Source organism: Pseudochaenichthys georgianus, chromosome 12, assembly GCF_902827115.2.
Source record: "Pseudochaenichthys georgianus chromosome 12, fPseGeo1.2, whole genome shotgun sequence".
NCBI classification, from domain to species: domain Eukaryota; kingdom Metazoa; phylum Chordata; class Actinopteri; order Perciformes; family Channichthyidae; genus Pseudochaenichthys; species Pseudochaenichthys georgianus.
Genome location: NC_047514.1, coordinates 6,949,697 through 6,972,928, shown reverse-complemented (window position 1 = coordinate 6,972,928; position 23,232 = coordinate 6,949,697). Strand labels below are relative to the sequence as shown.

Sequence of the window (23,232 nt, the reverse complement as noted above, 5' to 3'; positions counted from 1 at the left end):
ATCAGAATTCTTCAATGTTGACAGGACAATGATAAATTAGTCTGGATATTGAGAAACAATAGAAAAACATGTCTTAAAACAACTCTCTTCCCTTCTACTCTAGGAGAGGCAACAGATCAGTCTAATATTCATATGTTTAAAAGAATAAGTATTTTAAACTTACATGGTGGACCAGAGTCTATGGTGTGATGATTAAGTGACAAAAAAGTATCAAATTATATGTATTCTGCATAATTGGGGGGGCGACGATACAAATTTAAATGTGGGACACTGCTGGTTATATCCGGGACAATACAAAGTAGAATTCGGGACAGTTGTGGGACACTGAGGAAAAAAGTTAATGTTGAGCCCTGATGGGGAGGTGGGACAGGAGTCTCTCTCTCTCTCTCTCTTACAAACTATTTAACTAAACCCACACAATGAAAGTACACCATTACTGTAATATTTACATTTACCTATCTTCAAATGGATCCTTGTTGTTGTTGCTGCTGTATTCTCCAGGTTCTGATGCTCCATCTCCACTGCTGCTAGTGCTACAAGTCATGGTGGTCATAAATGTTGTATTTAATATGTTAATATATTGTTTAATGTTACACTTCACACAAGTCACGACTGTTTGCAGTTAATGTCGTTGCCGTGTGTAACGTTAGTTTATATAATGTGCAGCGCTTCAAACAGTGTGCTGCCTTAAAGGCATTTTGTAATGTTATAATTTGTTTGCAGTTCATAAAGTCACCACTAGGAGTGATAATGGTATTGTTATCTTTAAGTTCGCCGTTCTTAGCCTCACTTCCGTTTTGAGAGAAGAAGAAGAAGACCACAGACAACAGACACATGGCAGCAACTTTCCCTCTGCTTCATTCATTTCTCCTGTTCAACAGGTTAGTAGTGTGTACACAGATTATGTCATATTTCGATCTAAGAAGTGTCTTTGAAACTGTTTTATGTGTAGTTAACTTTAATGTCATTCTGTGAGCTACGCCACTAGCGTGTGGCTAATGGATAATAGCGTCCGCTAGCTTCTTTAACACAGGCTCCCTGGATAATGTAGCTCTACTATGTGTATGAGTCCCGTGCACTAGTCTGGCTTACATTTCAAGTTTATTCTGTTTGTATAAATATGTGAAATGTTGGTCTAAGGTCATAATTGTTCATATTATTTAAAAGCTAAAGCGCTAATGCTATGCTAATATTGTGCCTGTACAACAGCCATGTTAAAGTGAGTACAGTCGGGTTGTGTGTGTTATCTGTTATCACTGTATTATATACTGTAAATGAAAAAGGCTTTAATCCCTCATGAAAGTCATAATATGGCATGTGTATTTATGTCCATTTTTTAATAGAAAACGAAATATGTCACATAGTTATTTTGATTGGCTAAATGTATTTTTACATTCTCAGTTAGCTTCAGGCCTCACTGAGGAGAAGTATTGAGGTAGAACGCTGGTGAAGCCATTTCCTTATATTCTGTTTGCACAGATAATAAAGCTGGTTGGCAAGAAGGAAGCCATATTCATTCGACCACACAACACAACGCAGAGATACATAAATAGAGAAAACGGATATAATTTGTAAGTGTATTTATTAATGTGTTTTAATAAATTCTGGCTAGGACAACCACACAAACGGCAGCAACTTTCCCTCTGCTTCATTCTTTTCTCCTGTTCAACAGGCTTATTATCTGATTACCAGCTCTGCACAGCAGACTTGTAGCACTAGCAGCAGTGGAGATGGAGCATCAGAACCTGGAGAATACAGCAACAACAACAAGGATCCATTTGAAGATAGGTAAATGTAAATATTACAGTAATAGTGTACTTTCATTGTGTGGGTTTAGTTAAATAGTTTGTAAGAGAGAGAGAGAGACTCCTGTCCCACCTCCCCATCAGGGCTCAAAATTAACTTTTTTCCTCAGTGTCCCACAACTGTCCCGAATTCTACTTTGTATTGTCCCGGATATAACCAGCAGTGTCCCACATTTAAATTTGTATCGTCGCCCCCCCAATTATGCAGAATACATATAATTTGATACTTTTTTGTCACTTAATCATCACACCATAGACTCTGGTCCACCATGTAAGTTTAAAATACTTATTCTTTTAAACATGAATATTAGACTGATCTGTTGCCTCTCCTAGAGTAGAAGGGAAGAGAGTTGTTTTAAGACATATTTTTCTATTGTTTCTCAATATCCAGACTAATGTATCATTGTCATGTCAACATTGAAGAATTCTGATTTGTATTTTTCAATTCAATATGGTATGGCTGTATGGTCTCTGTGTTTTATGATCGGAACCCTCTATCTGGCAATACAAGTGGTATGAATGACAATAAAAAAACAGAAGTTCCATAATACAGTTTAATAAATGTATCAGTTTTCAGTTCTCGTTACAAGTTATCCTCACAAGTCGTCAGTAGTACTATAGGAATATAAATTGATCTTCTATCTTCATTCATGAATGTCAATCATCTTGCACTCACTCACCCACCCCCCCAGGCACAAAAACAACTGGAACATTACTCTCTCTTAACATGACACATTATTGTCATACCAGAGTTGATTGACAAACTAAAATTACCTTGCGACCCCCTTTCTAATCGTCACCCAATCTGACTGACGTTCTTGACCGAAAAAAAGTAAAACACTAAAAAAAGATGAAAAGCTAAATGATTAGCTAAATGCCTTACGTTTTTGCAGCTAAAGATTCTAGCCTGGTCACTGACTGGCTGACAAAGAAAATATAAAAATGATAGGCTTCACCTCTTATTCTGATCAACTGTATTTCACATCATTTTCACAAACTTCAAAAGAACATGACACTGTATTTTAGGACGTTTGTATGCATTGTACGAGTCTAGCAGCAGTCAGCAGCAGAGTGGATGACGTAGAATGCATTCTATGATTTGACAGCCCAATGACTTTGCAAATAACACCCATTTTGAAGTTTACTTTTAATTTTTTTTTCACTGTCCCGAAATAGTCCCAGACAAAATAGATTTGTGTCCCAGTAGGAATTTGTATGGGCATCGGGACATCGTTAATTGCGAGCCCTGCTCCCCATTTTATTTTGAGTTGTGCATTGTTATTTGTGCTTGAGAAACATTCCACTTGAACTTTATATTTTAATGAACTTAGTAGTAAATATTGTCCTATATTTCTTTCCGATTTCACAGATGCCTGGGCCTAGCAGCAAGAACCTGCACCCAGGTCAAGATACACCTCGGTACAAAGGCCTTCACCACAGCCATCATGATCAACCCAGCCAGCAAAGAAGTCTCGCCTAGCACACCTCCCTCCCTCCCGCCGACACAGCCACCAGCAGCCACCAGCAGCCCATGCACCAGGGCTCTCGACTAACTTTTTTCCCCATCCTCCCGGAACCGTCCCGAAATACAATATAAGCCGTCCCGAAATTAATGTGGACCGTCCCGAATTTAAAATGTTAGTTTTTCTACATTATCATGAGTTAAAATAATTCAAAGTGACCTTTAAGATAAATAAAACATCATACAAATCATTAGAGGATAATTCATCAACCTTTTTATTTGAGTAAATCATTCAATCACATAAACAAAGGCCAAATATATTTAAACAAACACACAAATGAGAAAATTACTCATCCAATTAACAAAAAAATTCAACACTGTCCTGAAGACAGAACCCAGAGTAACCACTAACCAGGATGAGTCTGTAACACAGTCAGGAGACCTTTACTAACGGCCCCGCCCCCTCGCACCCAGACGGGAGAGAGAGATCTCGTCTGGATTGGAAAGCTCAAAAATACATCATAGACACATGTTGTAGTCTTATTGCATATTAGAAACAGAGTCGGTGAAACTAAAACTGCGATATAATGTGTATGTAGCAATAATACATATGACTTATATTTTTTAAATGTCTCCAGTACCGCTAAAAAGTCATAACGTCGGAGCTTAACGTTACCACTGTCTTTAATAATTCTGGCCCGGGGCCCATTTAACACCGGGGCTCGGTACCCATCCCTACATGGGGAGAGGCAGCATATTGCTCAGGACTGAATACAATGGAGGGTTCTCTTCTCAGCCTTATCCCATAGGGGATGAAGAGGAGTAAGTAAATAAAGAGGCCGGCGCTCCAGGGTCTGGTTCTGCTGTGCGTTTTTGTAATGTAGCGGTAAAACATTTCAGAATTCCTCTACGGGATGCCATTGTACATCACTCAACCCGCGAACAGAACATAGCTAGACCCGCAAATTTGCGGGCACAGCCAGCTGTAGCTACATGTGTGTATTTCGAGGGTTTCTGAATGTTTTGTGCGTGTGTGTTTATCATGGTGTTTATGTTGACAAGGAGGTTTAATAACTGTGTGCTACACAAAACGTGCAGTCGGTTTCATTTCCATCGCCGTTTGTAGTAGAGTTAGCAGGGTATTTTTATTTTAACTCGTCCCAAAATTATTTTGTATCCTCCCCGACACTATTTTTCTACGACGGGACGTCCTTATGCTCGAGCCCTGCCATGCACCATCACCCCCACCTACACAGCAGCCAGACCCACTGTCTTGGAAGACAGACAAAGACCCTGTCTTTACATTTATAATGAATAGTTGGTTGAGAAAGTTCTGATATTGTCAGGGTTCGTACGGTCATTAAAAACCTGGAAAAGTCATGGAATGCAATATGCAGCTCTGCACAGCGGACTTGTCGCACTAGCAGCAGTGGAGGTGGAGCATCAGAACCTGGAGAATACAGCAACAACAACAAGGATCCATTTGATGATAGGTAAATATTACAGTAATAGTGTACTTTCATTGTGTGGGTGTAACATAGTTAAATAGAGAGAGAGAGAGGGGAGAAACATTCCACTTGAACTTTATATTTTAATGAACTTAGTAATTATTGTCCTATATGTCTTTCCGATTTCACAGCTGCCTGCGCCGAGCAGCAAGAACCTCCATCTGTGCCTGCACCCAGGTCAAGATCTACCGTGGCTCAAGGGCCTTCACCACAGCCATCACCACCAAGGACCAGAGGACCAGCATCACTACAGCAGCCTCCACCTCCATCTGTGCCTGCCACAAGATTAAGATACACCTCGGTACAAAGGCCTCCACCACAGCACAAAGGCCTCCACCACAGCCATCACGATCAACCCAGCCAGCAAAGAAGTCTCGCCAAGCACACTTCCCTCCCTCCGACACAGCCACCAGCAGCACATGCACCATCACCTACACAGCAGCCAGACCCACTGTCTTGGAAGACAGACAAAGACCATGGCACTGCTCCCCCTGTCTTTACATTTATAATGAATATTGGTTGAGAAAGTTCTGATATTGTCAGGGTTCGTACGGTCATTAAAAACCTGGAAAAGTCATGGAATGCAATATTTTCCCCAATGTTTTGGAAAAGTCATGGAAATATAACTAAAGTTGCATAAAATATAATTGATATGTTATCTACTCGCAGAAATAGTAATACTATAATGATAATAAATACTGTATTGTATAATGAAATGTAAAATGGCAACTGTGGCAGTATTTCGCTGGTGAGAGATGTTTACAATCACGCCCTCTAGTCTACAGGAGCTACTATTTGATATAAAGATGCCAAGCTGTCTGGGAAGTGCAGTTTCAACAATGTATGGCTTCTAAAGAATAAGTACCAATTGTGGTTATCAAAAGACATTGACCCAAGACGTGCTAAATGCAAACTGTGTTGTAACATATTCAATATTTAGAATATGGGCGAGGCAGCGCATGCTAGCCACATGAATGAGTCATTTTTTTGGTCGTGGAAAAGTCATTTAAAATCACTGGTGAAAAAGTGTATGAACCCTGTATTGTAAATATTGAGTTGTTACTGTTTCTTATGTTAACATAAATAGATGGTTAAAAAAAAAAGTTGTAATGCTCAATTTGTATTTGTACACATCACATGAACCTCAGTATGGAATATGAAGTCATGAATCAGTCCTGATGTAACTTTTCTGTGGTGAAAGTAGAGTGATGGAACTATTTTACTCCAAATTCTAATTTACACATTTTCATTTTAGACATGAACAACACATATATATATGCCTATAGTGTAATTCATATATTTCACTACTTTTGTGAAACAAAAACGTTGGTAAACCAAATCTGAAACACCAAAATAAAATGGATGACATGAGTACATCTGTGTTTTCACAAGTTTTTAAGTTTTCCAAAAATCTGATTTCTAAGCTAAGTATCTCATAAAACAGTGCTCTAAGGTGAGTGACATTGCATTTTGAACATGTTACACCATGCCATGTTATAAGAAGTACATTTAAAAGGTGATTTAAGGAGACAAATACCCTTCACTTCAGTAAAATAAGGTAAGTCGATTTTATTTTAAAAGACAATGAAGGCAGGTTATATTGATTGATATATTTATTATATTGAAAGCCAAATTAATACATAGTCCCCTTAAGCTGGAATAACGTACAATTTCCAGCCTCACAATGTCAGGAACTTTTCATCTACAGATTGCTTTGGTCTGGTTTTGCTCTTCACTGATTGGTTACTGAGACTTTGAACTTAAACGGACCTCCCCGTTTATAAAACGGACCTCCCCGTTTATTCGCGCGTAGTTTCGCGCGAATAAACGGACCTCCCCGTTAATCCGCGCGAATTGTGACGCAAAGGGCGTTCCATAGCCTTCTTGCTCGCTCGCGGGAGTGTCAGCCTCGCGAGTCTGTCTACGCGGGCGTGAAAAATGTCTGGGATTTTGGAGCGGAGCCACTGGACTTTGATTGACAGCTGCAATGAAACCCGGAGTTGCCAGGTTTGATAAATGCCTGCACTACCAAGAGCCGAGGAGTGACGGCAGCAAAATCAGTTGGACGAGATTGAATGTTAAAATTGTCCATAAAAAACTATTATATTCGTAAAGTGTACAGCTAATATATATAAAAATTTATTTTATATAAAACAATATATTTTTGAGTGGGCTGTATCTGTCGAAAATTGCATATATATATATATATATAATTTTATTTTATATAAAACAATATATTTTTGAGTGGGCTGTATCTGTCAAAAATTGCTAGCTACTGTCTGCTGTACACTCTTAGAAGGGATGTGTCAAATATGACACCATGTGTTGAATTTCAACACACCTACAGAGTGTGCTCAGGGACAACACGTGTTGTGTTTATTTATGTGTAAATAATTTTTACACACACAATGTGTTACATGCCCCTAACACACAATGTGCACATTTTACACATTGTGTGTCATAAATGTGTAACCAAGATGAACACACTCATTTGTTATTTCTGCACATGTTGTGTTATATTTCTTTAACCAGAATTAACATTTGATTGTGTTATATCTGTTACGGTGTGTGAAGCAGGTAGGACCCAAATGCAGATTAACGTACAAATAATTCCTTTATTTCAAGGCTATGCTGACAAATACAGAACAGAACACTCACCGAGGACAAGCCAATACACAAGACAACCCGACAAAGAGAGACAGAAAACCCAGAACTTAAATACACCCAGGACTAAGCACATAAACACGAGACAGGTGAGGAGGGAGGAGAAAACACATAGGTACCAGGTGAACACAATTGGGTAATCAGAGAGGGAAACCGACAGAAAGGAGGCAGGAAATGGGGGTGAACACTTTACAAAATAAAATAGGAAACCCAAAGATAGAAAAGGACACGAAAAATACCAACAGACAAATCCTAACAGTACCCCCCCCCTCAAGGGACGGATCCCAGACGTCCCAAAACAAAAAACAAAAATCCAAAAACTCAAGCAGGGTGGATGGAGGGGGTCCGGAGGAGGGACGCATCACTAAGCCACCAGGGTGGGAGGAGGGGGTCAGGAGGACGGGACTGAACTGACCGCCCAGGGGCACGGCAGAGGACCAGGAAGGGGTCTCGGGCGGACGGCCCGGGGGCAAGGCAGAGGACCAGGAAGGGGTCTCGGGCGGGCGGCCCGGGGGTAAGGCAGAGTCCAAAAAGGGGGACTCGGCGGACGGCCCGGGGGCAAGGCAGTGGACCAGGAAGGGGTCTCGGGCGGACGGCCCGGGGGTAAGGCGGAGTCCAAAAAGGGGGACTCGGGCGGACGGCCCGGGGGCAAGACAGAGTCCAAGGTGGGGACCATGGAGGGGCGAATGCAGCGGCAGGAAGAGTCAGGGGGCCGGGCCCGAGGGCGAAGACCAAACAGCTCCGCAGGCCGGCCAGGAAGGCGCTGACGGGACAGCGCCGGAGGCCGGCATGACCCGGTGTCGGAGCTGGTGGGACAGGCCTCGGCAGGATCCCCCACGGAATAGGACCAGGACACGGGATTGGCAGGACCCCCGGCAGGAGAGCAGTCGGCGGGGCCTCCAACAGCACAGGACAAAGGGTTGGCAGGACCCCCGGCAGGAGAGCAGACGGCGGGACCCCCAACGGGACAGGACAAAGGGCCGGCAGGACCCCCGGCAGGAGAGCAGTCGGCGGGGCCTCCAACGGCACAGGACAAAGGGTTGGCAGGACCCCCGGCAGGAGAGTAGTCGGCGGGACCTCCAACGAGACAGGACAAGGAGCTGGCAGGACCCCCGGCAGGAGAGTAGACGGCGGGACCCCCAACGGGACAGGACAAAGGGTTGGCAGGACCCCCGACAGGAGAGTAGTCGGCGGGCCCTCCAACGGCACAGGACTAAGAGTTGGCAGGACCCCCGGCAGGAGAGTAGGCGGCGGGACCTCCAATGGGACAGGACACAGGGTTGGCAGGACCCCCGGCAGGAGAGCAGTCGGCGGGACCTCCAACGGCACAGGACATGGGGTTGGCAGGACCCCCGGCAGAAGAGTAGTCTGCAGGACCTCCAACGGCACAGGACCTGGGGTTGGCAGGACCCCCGGCAGAAGAGTAGTCTGCGGGACCTCCAACAGCACTTCAGTAGGGACTTTAGATGGGACTAGAGAAGGGACTTGGAAAGTGACCTGAGGAGGGACTAGGGAAGGGACTAGAGAAGGGACTACAGAGGGGACTAGAGAAGGGACCAGAGGAGGAACTAGAGAACGAAACTCGAGAGGAGACTCGAGAGGGGAACTAGAGAGGGGACTTGAGGAGGGACTAAAGGAGGGAACTGGAGAGGGGACTCCAGAGGGGACTATAGGAGGGACTAGAGAAGGGAACCTGAGAGGGGACTCGAGAGGCGAACTAGAGAGGGGACTCGAGGAGGGACTAGAGGAGGGACCAGTGGAGGGACTAAAGGAGGGAACTGGAGAGGGGACTCCAGAGGGGACTAGAGGAGGGACTAGAGAAGGGAACTTGAGAGGGGACTCGAGAGGCGAACTAGAGAGGGGACTCGAGGAGGGACTAAAGGAGGGATCAGAGGAGGGAACTCGAGAGGGGACTTGAGAGGGAACTTGAGAGGAGACTCGGGTAGGAACTTGAGAGGAGACTTGAGAGGTGACTAGAGAGGGAACTCAAGAGGTGACTTGAGAGGGAACTCGAGAGGAGACTCGAGAGGTGACTTGAGAGGAAACTCGAAAGGAGACTCGAGAGGGGACCTGAGAGGGAACTCGAGAGGAGACTCGAGAAGGGACCTGAGAGGGAACTCGAGAGGAGACTCGAGAGGGGACCTGAGAGGGAACTCGAGAGGAGACTCGAGAGGGGACCTGAGAGGAAACTTGAGAGGGGACTTGGGTAGGAACTTGAGAGGGGACTCGAGAGGGGACTAGAGGGGAATTGAGGGGTGACTTGAGGGGTGACTTGAGAGGGAACTGGAGGGGTGACTTGAAAGGAGACTCGAGAGGTGACTCGAGAGGGAACTGGAGAGGAAACTTGAGAGATGACTCGAGAGGGGACTTGAGAGGTAACTCGAGAGGAGACTCGAGAGGGAACTGGAGGGGTGACTTGAGAGAGTTGGTTTGCCAACAGAACACGGGGGCTGGAGTCGGCCGGTATGCTGACTGGACTCGGGGAGCTGGCGTTGGCTGGAGAGCCAGCAGGAGACGAGGTGCTGGAGTCGGCCGGTATGCTGACAGGACTCGGGGAGCTGGCGTCGGCTGGAGAGCCAGCAGGAGACGAGGTGCTGGAGTCGGCCGGTACGCCGACAGGACACAGGGAGCTGGTGTCGGCCGGAGACGAGGGGCTGGAGTCGAAACCATGGCTGTTGGGGCCAGGACTGAGGCTGGAACCATGGCTGCAGGGGCCGGCACTGGAGCCGGAACCATGGCTGCAGGGGCCGGCACTGGAGCCGGAACCATGGCTGTTGGGGCTCGGGCTGCTAGCCTGGCCTTGCGACGACTCCTCTTAGCAGCCGCCTGAATACTCCGTGGACCTCCATAAGCCAGACGAGTTCCGGAATACGACTCCTGGACAGGAGCAGGAACTGGGGCAGAAGCACGGGTTGACTTCAGGCGGAACCCACCAAGGCGTATGGTGCCAGATTGGGAATTGGGAGACATGGAGCTAACATGCCTGGGGCTAGCAGGCCGGGAATCACATGCTTGAAGGAAGTCCAAAATCCAGTCAGGTAAGAACTCAACAAAACATGGTTTCTCTGCTGCCAACCGGAGCGCCTCTACCAGAGAATACATTCATTGGACATTTATTTACAAGGATTTCATTAGCACAATATGTCATTAAGAAAATAATTGTTAACATTTAAAAACATTAATATTTTTCTAATTCATCAAATGTTGACAGAATAGATAATTCATAAAATCACACCTAAAAAAACCTTATACCTTGGTTAAAACAAACTTAATCTTCAGCAAACTATTGTTGTAAATGACTTTCAGCTGAGGGAATATAGTGATGAGATTCTTCACAAGGACCACCTTTTCAGTGTTGGATGGATAATTAAGGATTAAAATGAATGACAAGTGAGCTATTTATTTTTATTTTTCAAAAAGAATACAAAAACTTCCATCCATCCATCCATCTTCTCCCGCTTATCCGTGGTCGGGTCGCGGGGGTAGCAGTTCCAGCAGAGAGCCCCAAACTTTCTTTTCCCTGGCGACATCAACCAGCTCTGACTGGGGGATCCCAAGGCGCTCCCAGGCCAGCGAAGAGATATAATCCCTCCACCTGGTCCTAGGTCTACCCCTTGGTCTCTTCCCAGCTGGACGTGCCTGGAACACCTCCCTAGGGAGGCGCCCAGGTGGCATCCTAACTAGGTGCCCGAACCACCTCAACTGGCTTCTTTCGACGCGAAGGAGGAGCGGCTCAACTCCGAGTCCCTCCCTGATGACCGAACTTCTCACCTTATCTCTAAGGGAGACACCAGCCACCCGGCGGAGGAAACCCATCTCGGCCGCTTGCATCCGCGATCTCGTTCTTTCGGTCATGACCCATCCTTCATGACCATAGGTGAGGGTAGGAACGAAAATGGCCCGGTAGACAGAGAGCTTTGCCTTCTGGCTCAGCTCCCTTTTCGTCACAACGGTGCGGTAAAGCGACTGCAATACCGCTCCCGCTGCTCCGATTCTCCGGCCCATCTCACGCTCCATTGTTCCCTCACTCGAGAACAAGACCCCGAGATACTTGAACTCCTTCACAAAAACTTCTAGCATACAAATATTACAAATGCGTGATAATAAAGTAATTGGTTATAAAGAATGTCCTTTTGTATCAAGCAAATAAAAAAACAATTTTTACAACCAATATATCACTTAAATGCAACAATTATACACATATGGACAACTTTGCTATTCAATCTCGTCCAACTGATTTGGCTGCCGTCACTCCTCGGCTCTTGGTAGTTCAGACATTTATCAAACCTGGCAACCGGGTTTCCTTGCAGCTGTCAATCAAAGTCTAGTGGCTCCGCCCCAAAGTGCCAGAAACTTTTCCCGCGCGCTGCAGCATCTGATATTTAAGAAGTGTGTTTTATATTGAGTTATCTGTTTCATCCTTTCATAAATGTGAGGACCAAAATGGCGGTAGACCAAGGGCTGGTAAGGGTTTTATTGCTGTGGGGGAGCTGGACCGAGACCCCACTGTGGTCTCGGAATGTGATGGGGGATGTGTGTCGGTGCAGAGGCTGCAGAAATAGGAGACAGTGAGGGTCAGAGGTGTTTGTATGAGATGACTGGACCAGTTGTCCTTAAACTCCACCCCCTCCTGTATCATTTGGTATGAAAGCCTATCCAGCTTGCTGTTCTGTCTCTCTCTTCACGCGTCGCTGGGACAGGAGGTCTGGTGGCCTGTGGGCAGGAGCCAGGAGTAGGCCAAACTCCTGACATTACACATAATACGATATGATTGTGTATGGTAATGTATTTGATTGTATTGCATTGTATATTACCATTAAAGTGGATTATTGTTAAACGGTTAAGTGTATGCTCTGGATTCCCTTCATGTAAGATAACAGCTTGTAGGAACGCGAGGAGATTTAAGCCTAAATCTCCTAACAAATGGTGACCCGACGTTTCCGTGTAGACAGGGCTGTGGAACCAGGATTCAGAGTGTTTTTGAAGTTTGAATGGAGTATACAATGCATATTTTATACCATGTTAGGAAAGTTATATAAAACACGTGAACGTTGATCGTCAGGTATAGAGAGTCCTGCGTAACAAGAAATTAGAGCAGTTTGCGTGGATCTTCAGGTAGTTTAGTCCTGAAGTGACGAAGGAGCGGTGCAGTTCGTGAGTTTTGGGTGCAAGTTCCAGACGGCGAAACCTGGATGGTCGATATTTAAGATCGGTCCGCCGTTTATAACTGGGGGTAAAATAGCAGTCTGAGATCGAATAAGCGAAAGTATCAATGGACTGCTATTCTGTTAAATCCTTGGGAGAGAGCGCTAACGTCACCTACATTGTGACGAGACCGGCTCCCGTTTCCCTTGTCTGTAAAAATTAATTTGAAAGGCTGACGTAAACATAACGTTGATCGCAAGGTAGGCAGAGAGTCCTGCGTGACGACATATGTAACATGTTATCAGGCCGGACAAACTGTACGGGGAATAAATCTGTGTGATTTTTACCTAAATAACCTGTGTGAGTGATTGTCTGTGGTAATCAGGCAATCGCTCAGAAGAGTGAAGCTCATTTGTGCTCTGCTGCTGCCATCTAGTGGCTGAAAGGGGGGGAAGCACGTTAATTACGTCAGATAAATAAAAGCGAAGTCAATATATTGCGTCAGAATAGTAAAGACAATTCTGAAATTCCAGGGAGTTATCGGGAGCAATGGGAACTCCATAAGAGATTGATTTTAAGTGGAATCAAAAAGGGGGATAAAGAAAAGGCTTGTATATTTAAATAAATAAGCTGTCTGTAGGTTGTCATTGTTGATTAGTAAAGACCTTGTTTTATGTTGGTAAATGTAATGGTACAAAAGACAGGGGTACTTATGCCCGTTTAGGTTTTCAATGTGCGCCATCACGTTAGAACAGGATTGGTGGCATTTTCAGTTCATTGCTTGCTTCCACACGCCTTCCCCCTCCTTGTCTCTTTCACGACTATAGTTAATGCATTGGAACGATTGTCAAGTTGCCGTGTTTCTAGGAACACGGCTGTTCCGGAACGGCCTTTCAAAATAAAAGCCAAAGGCCGCTGTCCGCCAGAGATGCCTTCACAATAAAACAGTAATTACCTTAACAATATATTTAACTTATATTGCGTCTTTAAATATTGATTTTAATTCATTACAGATCTAACCTGCTTGCAACACAACTTAGATAAACAATTTCAAGTGGTTAAAGGGGGTTTCCTGTCTGGCTCATTTGATTTAGAACTGAAGTAAGGAAGAATAGTGTTTTATGAGTCATTCCTCATGGTTTATAAAGATGAATCATCAGTTTGTCTGGACTTTGATATAGAGATAGGATCATGGTGGAGAAGGAAGACCTTTTTTGGTTTCAAATTAAAGAAGAGTTTAAGGATGAAGTAAGCAGGACTTCAACTGGCCAAAAGACATTTTAAAGTTTAATATTCTTGGTTAGCAAACAAGACATCTGATTATTATGTCACACATGATAATCTTGCTTAGAATATTGGAGAAAATATGTGGATGTTCTTTCGTAGTGTGTGGAATATGTGATGCTGGAAACATGTACGTTTTTCAATGTATAGGAGAAAATGTTTTCCTGAAAGAGTTATGTTGGGTACATATGTAGCAATGGATGAAACAATTTTTAGAGTGGGTTTTTGTAATATCATTTGTAGACATCAATTAGGTTGTTTAGATGGCATTTAACAATTAAGACAGATAGTATGATTACAAAGAGTCAGAGTGGAAAGGGTTGGATTTATTTAACCTCAGTGTGCTAGATTTTTTATAGGTAATGCGTCCCGAGACCTGGACTCCCCCTCTGAGTTAGAAAAGGCTAAGATCCCGACCCTCCAAGCAGACAAAAGACCTAACCCAACGGGAGACTCCTCCTTCTCCATCGAACAGACAGAGAACCAGAGCTGAAACAACAACTGCAGCCAGAACTATCTCCACCTGTGGCATCCAGAACCAGACAGCATGCTGACGGGCAGAAATCTACGCTCATCAGTCCCTCAGACAGGACCATGAAGTTCCAAGCTGAGCACAAGAGCAAAGTGTGGGAGATGAGAGCAGAATCTGCCCTCCATAAAAACAGCAGAGAGACTGTAAAGGAGGGGATAAAATGCAAAGCAGTGCAAGAACATTGGCATGAGGGCGCATGCAGATGTAACTGGGCCAATGGCTGACAGCGGATGAAGTTACAGCGGATGGACTGAAGAGAACACAGAATCAGAGGAGTTGGCATGGTCGATTAGAAGTGAGGAGGCCGGGGTCACGGCTTGAGAAAACCAGAGGAGGAGAAAAGGAAAACGGGAATGAGTGAGTTTGCACATAAACACACTTATTCACAAAACGCACATTTAAAGCATAAATACGTAAAGACAGAAAGATTTATTAAATTAAAAATAGCAGTAAACTATTAGAGTAAAATGAGAACACACTGAGGGTTCAGAATACAACCATATTCTTCAATCTTTTCATCAGGTTAACATAATATTCTTTGACATTTTTATTCACGTGTGAATAAAGTAGTGGGATAGTTTTGGGAACCACTCTATAAGACAAATCTTTATCTGTATGGATAATGTTAAAGGGAGAGCTGGTGCCAAGCCAGATATAGTATTCCAATCTAAATAATTGATTTCACCATTGTAACATAGTTATTACCATGGGAAATATGAAATGACTTCTGTTTTTAAATCCTTGATAAAGGAGGGAGGAATGGTTGCATGTTCGGACATCCAGGGTTCCACACACTGCTAAAGAGTTTAACATTGGTTTTTAGGTGGACCAGAATGGATGACATGTGGTTGTTATACCATTGTTATCATGAACAAAACATAAATAAGGACATAGTATCTGCTTGAAGGTGAATGGATTTCATATCCTAGAGGGGATTAGTTATTGTGAAGACTCCACAAGGTATCTACTAAAGTATTGTAAAGAACTTGAATTGACTTGATAAATAAGTGAAGATAAGAAGATCTATGGACCATAAATTAGTCAATTGGTAAATAAAAATAGCGGAAAAGAGGGGGACTATTAAAGGGAAGTGGAAAATCAGTCTAATACACACTGATAAAAAAAAGGGGGGGGGCATGAAGGAAGTATGCACTGGATTTTTTATTCGTGTGTGAATTTGGTAGTGTTTTAATTTGTTACAGTATTGATCAGTTCAAAGGGAGAGTTTTAGTAACAGCTCTATAAGATCAGATAAATATTTATTTATATAGGTCATGTTGAAGGGAAAGCTGGTTCTAAACAAAATATAGTATTTCAATTTGAGGTACTGGTTTCATGTTCAGACACCCAGAGTTCCACGCACTGTGAAAGAGGGTAACATTGTTCTTTAAGTGCACCAGAATTGAAGATAAATTGATAGAATGAGTTATGGAATAAATAGCAGAGCTTTACAGATCCTAGTAATGTTTTGACACAAGATAGTGATGTACACATGTTTCTGAAATAGATTAATAAGTGATGGCGCTCCATATATACAGATTTGTATAGACGGAGGATGCTGGCCTGTGCTGGAACATCAAAGTCTCTGCAGAGCACAACACATGGCCAAAAAGACTGAGACCAACTGACCGACAGGGTAACTTGGGAAGGCACTGTCAATGACTGACTCTGCGGTGAACCTGACCAGACCTGACTTTACAACCTGACAGTGTGAGTGTGAGTGTGTGTATGTCTGCACCTGATCAGTGCAACTGCGTGATTTGAAACGATGACTAATCAAGCATGTTTTGGACTAACACATTATTTTTGTGTGATAATAATGTGTGAAATGAGGGGTTTCCTAACATTGCACAAAAGGGGAAACCGTATCTAATCTGGTTGATGATGTTTCACTCCCACAGGAGGTGGCTGTTTGCAGAATGTGAAACTCAAACTAGGAAATTTGGAATTCTGTTTCTTTTAGGACTGAATGATGGAGAGAAACACTCTCAAGTGTTTACTGGGAAAAATGTTTGGTATTGTCTTATAATCCATTATGACCTGAAGGTTTTCTTCCGATACAGGTTTTTGTTTACACATGAGAGAATGTGTAAAAAAGGGGGAGTGTAAACTTTACAATGTACATTTTTCATTTAGGGACTGAAAGGAACCTGCTGCCCAACTCCATTGTTCAATCTGACCATGGATTGACAGTTTTAGAATTGACCTGCTCCATATTTGGGGATAAGAGGCTGTTTGGTGAATGTTGACATGTCTCTAATATTGATTGAGTTATAGCAGGAAACACAGGTAGAGAATCAGTGGCCAAGGGGCTGCTGGGAGAGATGTAAGTCCAGAATGAAATACTGGAGAGGCTGACCGGTGAGTAATGTGTCAACTAATGTTTCAACAGGTATTAAAGTAACTGAGGTTTGAAATGTAGAAAGAACATATTTACAGTTAAGCTAAAACATAGTAATGTAATGAGACACAATGTAATTTGGACAACATCATGTAACTAGTCTGGTAAAGAAGTAAAAGCCATAGACTTTATTGTTGAGGTCATTATGGGGATATACATTTAATCTAAATACATAATAGAAAGACATTTGAGGACAGTTTGTTGGAATTCTGTATTCATTTTTTCAGCGGGATAATATCTAAGCACTGACGGGTAGAAGCAGTATCACCAGGAAGCCATTCACTTTGTTAGTATTGTGATTTTGGTTGTTTTTGAATCCATAAGATTAGTGTGTTTCTTTACCAGAAACATTAGCAGTTCAAATCATATTTTTAGATTTTTAATGGGATCTCAGGGATTTCATTTAAAAATAAATACAGATGCTTGTCAGAAATTCAGAGCTATTGAAATATGTTATTTAGTTTACCTAAAGATGTTGGGGTTCTTATTTAGTTGGCACAGTCCAAGTATTAAGATTCTGAAGCTGCACAATTAATTTAGAAAACCTGTGCACCGACGTCTGTTGTTTTAAGACACCCCACCAACAGGCTCCAAGTGGCCAGGCACTGGTGGGTCAAACAGCCGAGGGCCCCAGAGCCCGGAGCGTAGGCTTGAGGGATTTGTATCAGATTTCTCCACACAGGTTGTGGATGCCAAAAGGGGGACCCGAGACGCAGGAGGCTGACTGTCAACCCCAGGCTCTCCGGCTCCGACCAAGTGACCCAGAGGACATCCCGTGCCGTCCGCCTACAAGGAAAGGGGGACAACTGGTACCACTGTGCGGAGCCAGTGTGCGGCGGGGGAAAACACCTGCGAGGACCCTAGACGACATCAGGACGGATCGGGCTCTCATCAGGGAGGTCGACTCGGAGGCTGTCATCAGCGGATTGGAGGAGAAGGACCTCGAGGAGATCCATCATCCATCCAGCAGTCGTCCCAGGAGGCATCATCATCGGACCGGGGAAGGACCTCGAGGACATCCATCCAGCAGTCGTCCCAGGAGGCATCATCATCGGACCGGGGAAGGACGTCGAGGACATCCAGGCAGCAGACGACTTGGAAGCGGCTGGCAGTGGGCTGGGGGACTTGTCGAGCAGCAGAGGAGTCTACTTCTCTCTGATCAGTTCCACCCGTGAAGGGAAAGCCGCATCTCCCCCTCCCTATCAGCTGTCGTTGTGGGCTATTCCTTTGGGGGGGGGCGGGCAGGCGGGCTGATGATTCACCACCAGGAGACCGCTTCTTAGCACTCAGCTGCCCCCTCATGGTTCCTTCACTGCCATGGGAAGTGACGTTCTGTTCCTTCACGATTTCAAATATTTTGGATCTCAGTTTCTGATGATATTGGAGAGGAATGACAATAGTTATGTTTCAAGTGCCTTGTGTAAGTTGCACTCTTTTAGGAGAGTGCAAAAGAGGGATTGCAGCATCTGATATTTAAGAAGTGTGTTTTATATTGAGTTATCTGTTTCATCCTTTCATAAATGTGAGGACCAAAATGGCGGTAGACCAAGGGCTGGTAAGGGTTTTATTGCTGTGGGGGAGCTGGACCGAGACCCCACTGTGGTCTCGGAATGTGATGGGGGATGTGTGTCGGTGCAGAGGCTGCAGAAATAGGAGACAGTGAGGGTCAGAGGTGTTTGTATGAGATGACTGGACCAGTTGTCCTTAAACTCCACCCCCTCCTGTATCATTTGGTATGAAAGCCTATCCAGCTTGCTGTTCTGTCTCTCTCTTCACGCGTCGCTGGGACAGGAGGTCTGGTGGCCTGTGGGCAGGAGCCAGGAGTAGGCCAAACTCCTGACATTACACATAATACGATATGATTGTGTATGGTAATGTATTTGATTGTATTGCATTGTATATTACCATTAAAGTGGATTATTGTTAAACGGTTAAGTGTATGCTCTGGATTCCCTTCATGTAAGATAACAGCTTGTAGGAACGCGAGGAGATTTAAGCCTAAATCTCCTAACAGCGCGTAGACAGACTCCGCGAGGCTGACACTCCCGCGAGCAAGCAAGAGGGCTGTTTCTCTCGCGAGCGAGCGCAGAGCCGCTCGCGGGGGTTTAATCTGCGCGTGTAAAAGCACATTTTCCGCTCGTGAGTAGCTTGTTTTACGCACTAGAATATTGACCCAAATCTGACTCTGTATACCTCCCCTCTCTTGCAGAAACGTAACACACTGAGTTATCTCTGCTTAATAGGATTATTGCAATGCACATTTCAGCTAAATAGTGCAAACAACTAATTTGCTTTAGTAATGACACAGTTTTTTTACAAAACATAAACGGCATTATTAATGACAGCTTAACATTTTAATTTCAATAAAATCCGGGTTTAGAATGCAGCTTCTGCTTACCTTCCTCCTTTAGCAGCTAACCCCGTAGCAACAGCTCCTCACCCAGTAACCCAAGGGGCCATGCTACATGCTAACCCATTAGCCGACTCTTACCCAGTACCTTCTTTCCCAACTGGGCTATCCTTTCCCCCTCCCCCCATCCCTACCCTACCCCATCCCTTCCCCAACACCCAAATGTTTTTCCTCCCTGTGCAACCAGCTACACTCTAGCCACAGCAACATCACCCATCCAGCCAGCCTCCTCAGTTTATCGCCCTTCCCCCGTCTTGCACCAGCAGATTCTCCTAGGTAGCTACGTAGACTCGGCTCAGCTACTACAGCCATCAATCATCGACACTAGCCAGCCCAGGGAAATGCAGACCAACTTCGGTTTAGTCCAGCTGCGAAATCCATCACCTCTGAGGTCTAAGGACTTAACCCCCGCAGAGTTCGCCCTAGCTTTTTCCCTTTACCGCAACGTCATCTGCTCAGTCTATCCCACATGCAGAACCGAGTTGGACGAGTACCTCCTCATAGAGCTCGACATGGCCTTACGCTTCGGAGGCTCAGGTTTTTACACCTACCACGTCCACTTTGCTAGCCAAGCCGCCGGCCGCATCAAGCAGTTCAACCATGGAACTGGGGGCGCTCTGGACTCCGAGCTGTACTGCCGCATCTTCGCAGCATGCGCATCCCTCTCTTGCCAATTATGCGGAGCCCCCTCCCACCCGGCCTCAGCGTGCTTAGTCAGTGCCCCGCCACCCCGCTCACTCCCCTTTCCTTCAAGAGGCAACGCCTCAACCTTCAACCGCCTGTCACCTACCGCACCCCCACCTCCCATCATCCCTAGGCCCGCAAACGAGCATTCACCAGTTCAACGCCCCCGTTTCAAAGGGCGTCGACAGACGCGGAAGGCCAAGCCTCTACCAGGGAGGCAGGATGGTGTGCAAGAATTTCGACGACCTAGGCTGCTCTCTTTCTAGCTGCCGCCTCATGCACATCTGCTCTTTCTGCGGCGGCGCTCATGCCAGGAGCACCTGCCCTCACAACCCAACTACACTAGCAGATTGACTAGCACGGCACCTCAGCACACCCGTCAAGATAAGCAACTTAGCTACCGCCTCAGTGAATCATCCAGATAGCTTGTTTATTTCCTCACCAATGGTTTCCACCCAGGCATAGCAATACTGCCTGACACATCTCATATCTGCCACAGCCTTCACTCCGCTTTAACAGAACCTCACACCTTCGACACCTTACTGGCCAAGAAGTCAAAGAAGGATTCATGATAGGCCATTCGATAGTCCCCCCTTTCCAGTGTCCGCATCAGTCCAGTAGGCATAGCTACTCGGCAATACTCCGGGAAAAGAGGCTCAGACCTGTCTTCTCGAAACGGCTTAGCCATCCCGAGCATTAACAGCGTCATTCCAAGCCCAGACTTTTCGATGCAATACGCAAACATCGACCACGCCATCACCCTCATCCGCTCAACAGGCCGTGGAACATGGCTCTCTAAGGCAGACATCACCAGCGCACTCAAGATCTTGCCTATTCACCCAGACTTCCGGCGTTTCTTTGGAGTGTACAGGAAGAGAGTCTATTACTTCTCAGTACGCCTCACATTTGGCTGCAGAAGCAGTCCCAACATCTCTGATTCCCTTTCAGAAGCTCTGTGCCGGATCTTGACAAACAACCACAGACTCACCTATGTGCTCCATCTTCTCGACGACTTTCTCACTGTCACTCCACCATCCTCACCCCCTTGCCACGGGCTGAGCACACTCATACAACATTTTTTCAGACCTTGGCATTCCTCTGTCTGAAGAGAAAACCTCAGGGCCTACAAACTCCATTAAGATTCTAGGCATCACCCTGGACTCAATGTCTTTCCAGGCTTCTCTACCCTCAGAGAAAGTACAGCGCATCACTCTCCTCTTGTCAATCTACTTACAGGCAGACAGATGCATGAAACGACAGCTGTTAGCCCTCTACGGCAAACAACTCTCTCATATTCACACTCCGAAGGAGTAAAACGGATCAGCTGGGAATTTCTTTCCCCATCCACATACATTTTTTTAATTTTTTTTTATTAAAATGATCAGTTCGATGAGTTTCTTACCGGTACATGGATATAAAACATTCATGTTTGTTTGTAGCCTTTATTTAACCAGGTGAAAATCCCATTGAGATCAACGATCTCTTTTTCAAGGGAGACCTGCAGCACATTGGTTACACATAAAAACAAAAGAAAACAAAAAGGACAAGAACATAATTACAGGGGTATACATTAGCAACCTATTCACAATGACATATATCTAATAACATTTAATCTATCCAAGCTTTAAAATGATGCAAGGGAACCAAAATGCTCAGTTTCAATTTTTTTTGCATAATGTTCCAAGCTAGAGGAGCAGCACACATAAAAGCTTTAGTACCTAAAACAGTCCTAGAACTTGGCACATGTAATAAAAACACATCCTGGGATCTCAGGCAATAGCTACTTGCCACTCTCTGTGAGATCAAAGAGCATATAACTTGGTAGTTTACCCAACATGGCTTTATAGATAAACATGTACCAATAGGCGCATTCACACCGCAGTACTTCTCCCACAAAGGTTCAAAGAATTCTTTAGTTCTCATGAACTAAGTACAGATCGCGTTCACACCGGAATAAGTCCCTGGGGGAGGATTAGGCAAATTAAGCCACTTCTTCTTCTTCTGCTTTGGGTTTACTGGCAGGCCGCAAACAACTTCACGGCCTATACTGCCGCCCAAAGTCCCCGGAGTTGGGGACTGGCTCAGCAGCTTCTACTGAAGCCTTCCGAGTAAATCGCCAGAACGCCGACACTTCCTCATCTCCACCGCTCCCATGTTTTATTTTGTGTTGCCATAAGTTAGTCTCTCTGCGTTTCTGCGCTGGGCTAATGCTAATGCGAGGATAATAAAATGGCAGCTTCACAAAACTTTTTGGGAGTTTTACGGGGCGTGGTTTGCAATCCGCCCAGCCAATCAGACATAGGAACCTTTTTCTCCCACGAAAGTCCCTGCTCTCTAGCAGGGACGGAAAAGGGGGTGAAAAGGTTCTCATGAACTAATTTTAGTTACAGCTCTTTTTGGTGTGAACGCAACATTTCGGAACTAAAGTGGGAAAAGTACTGCGGTGTGAACGCGCCTAATGACTGAGCCTCCGTACAGTTAGTGAAGGCAAAACTGACTTGGCATTCAGGTACAGTGATGAGTAAGTGCTTTACAGTTAGTAACAAATCTCAGTGCACTGTGATAGGTGGCATCTAACTTTTCCAGGCAATGGGCAGGTGCATCCATATACATCAAATCACCATAGTCCAGCACAGGTAAAAAGGTCACAGTGACTCGCCTTTTCCTGGCCTCAAGTGAGAAACAGGACTTGTTTCTGAAAAAGAAACCTTGTCTAACCCTCAGCTTTTTAAGCAGATTATTGACATGAAGTTTAAAAGTAAGACAATCCTCAAGCCATATACCTAGGTATTTATAACAGGTAACCACTTCTAGTACTTGTCCTTGCATAGTAACAATATCCAAAGCAGTCTCTGGAGTCTTTTTTGCTTTTGAAAAAGCATTACCTTGGTTTTCTCAACATTTAAAAGAAGCTTAAGCTCAGCGAGCTGAGTCTGAATAATGTTAAAAACAGCCTGTAATTTAACACCAGCCTCCTTAATGGTGGGACCTGCACAGTACATCACGGTATCATCCTCATACAAATGTAAAGTAGCTTCATCCACATTTTCACCTAAACTGTTGATATATATGGAGAATAAAAGTGGACCTAAAACAGAACCTTGGGGAACACCATTAGCAATGTTCAACCACTCAGAAGTGAGCCCATCAAAGTGAACACATTGGGACCTTTCAGAGGTAGTTCATAAACCACCCTACTGCATGGCTGGATGTACCAATACTGAGTAGCCTCTGCTTTAAGATGCGATGATCAATGGTATCAAACGCTTTGGAAAGGTCAATAAATCGGGCTGCACAACTCTGCTTATTATCTAAAATACTCGTAATGTCATTCACC

At 44.6% G+C, this 23,232-nt stretch overlaps 1 long non-coding RNA gene across 1 annotated transcript; it reads left to right on the top strand.

Moving 5' to 3' along the window:
* Nucleotides 1-804: 804 nt before the first annotated feature.
* LOC139434908 (uncharacterized) lies at nucleotides 805-1,932 on the top strand. The gene is made up of 3 exons (XR_011644200.1): nucleotides 805-881; nucleotides 1,480-1,571; nucleotides 1,673-1,932. It is a non-coding gene; the product is annotated as an uncharacterized lncRNA (long non-coding RNA).
* Nucleotides 1,933-23,232: the final 21,300 nt, after the last annotated feature.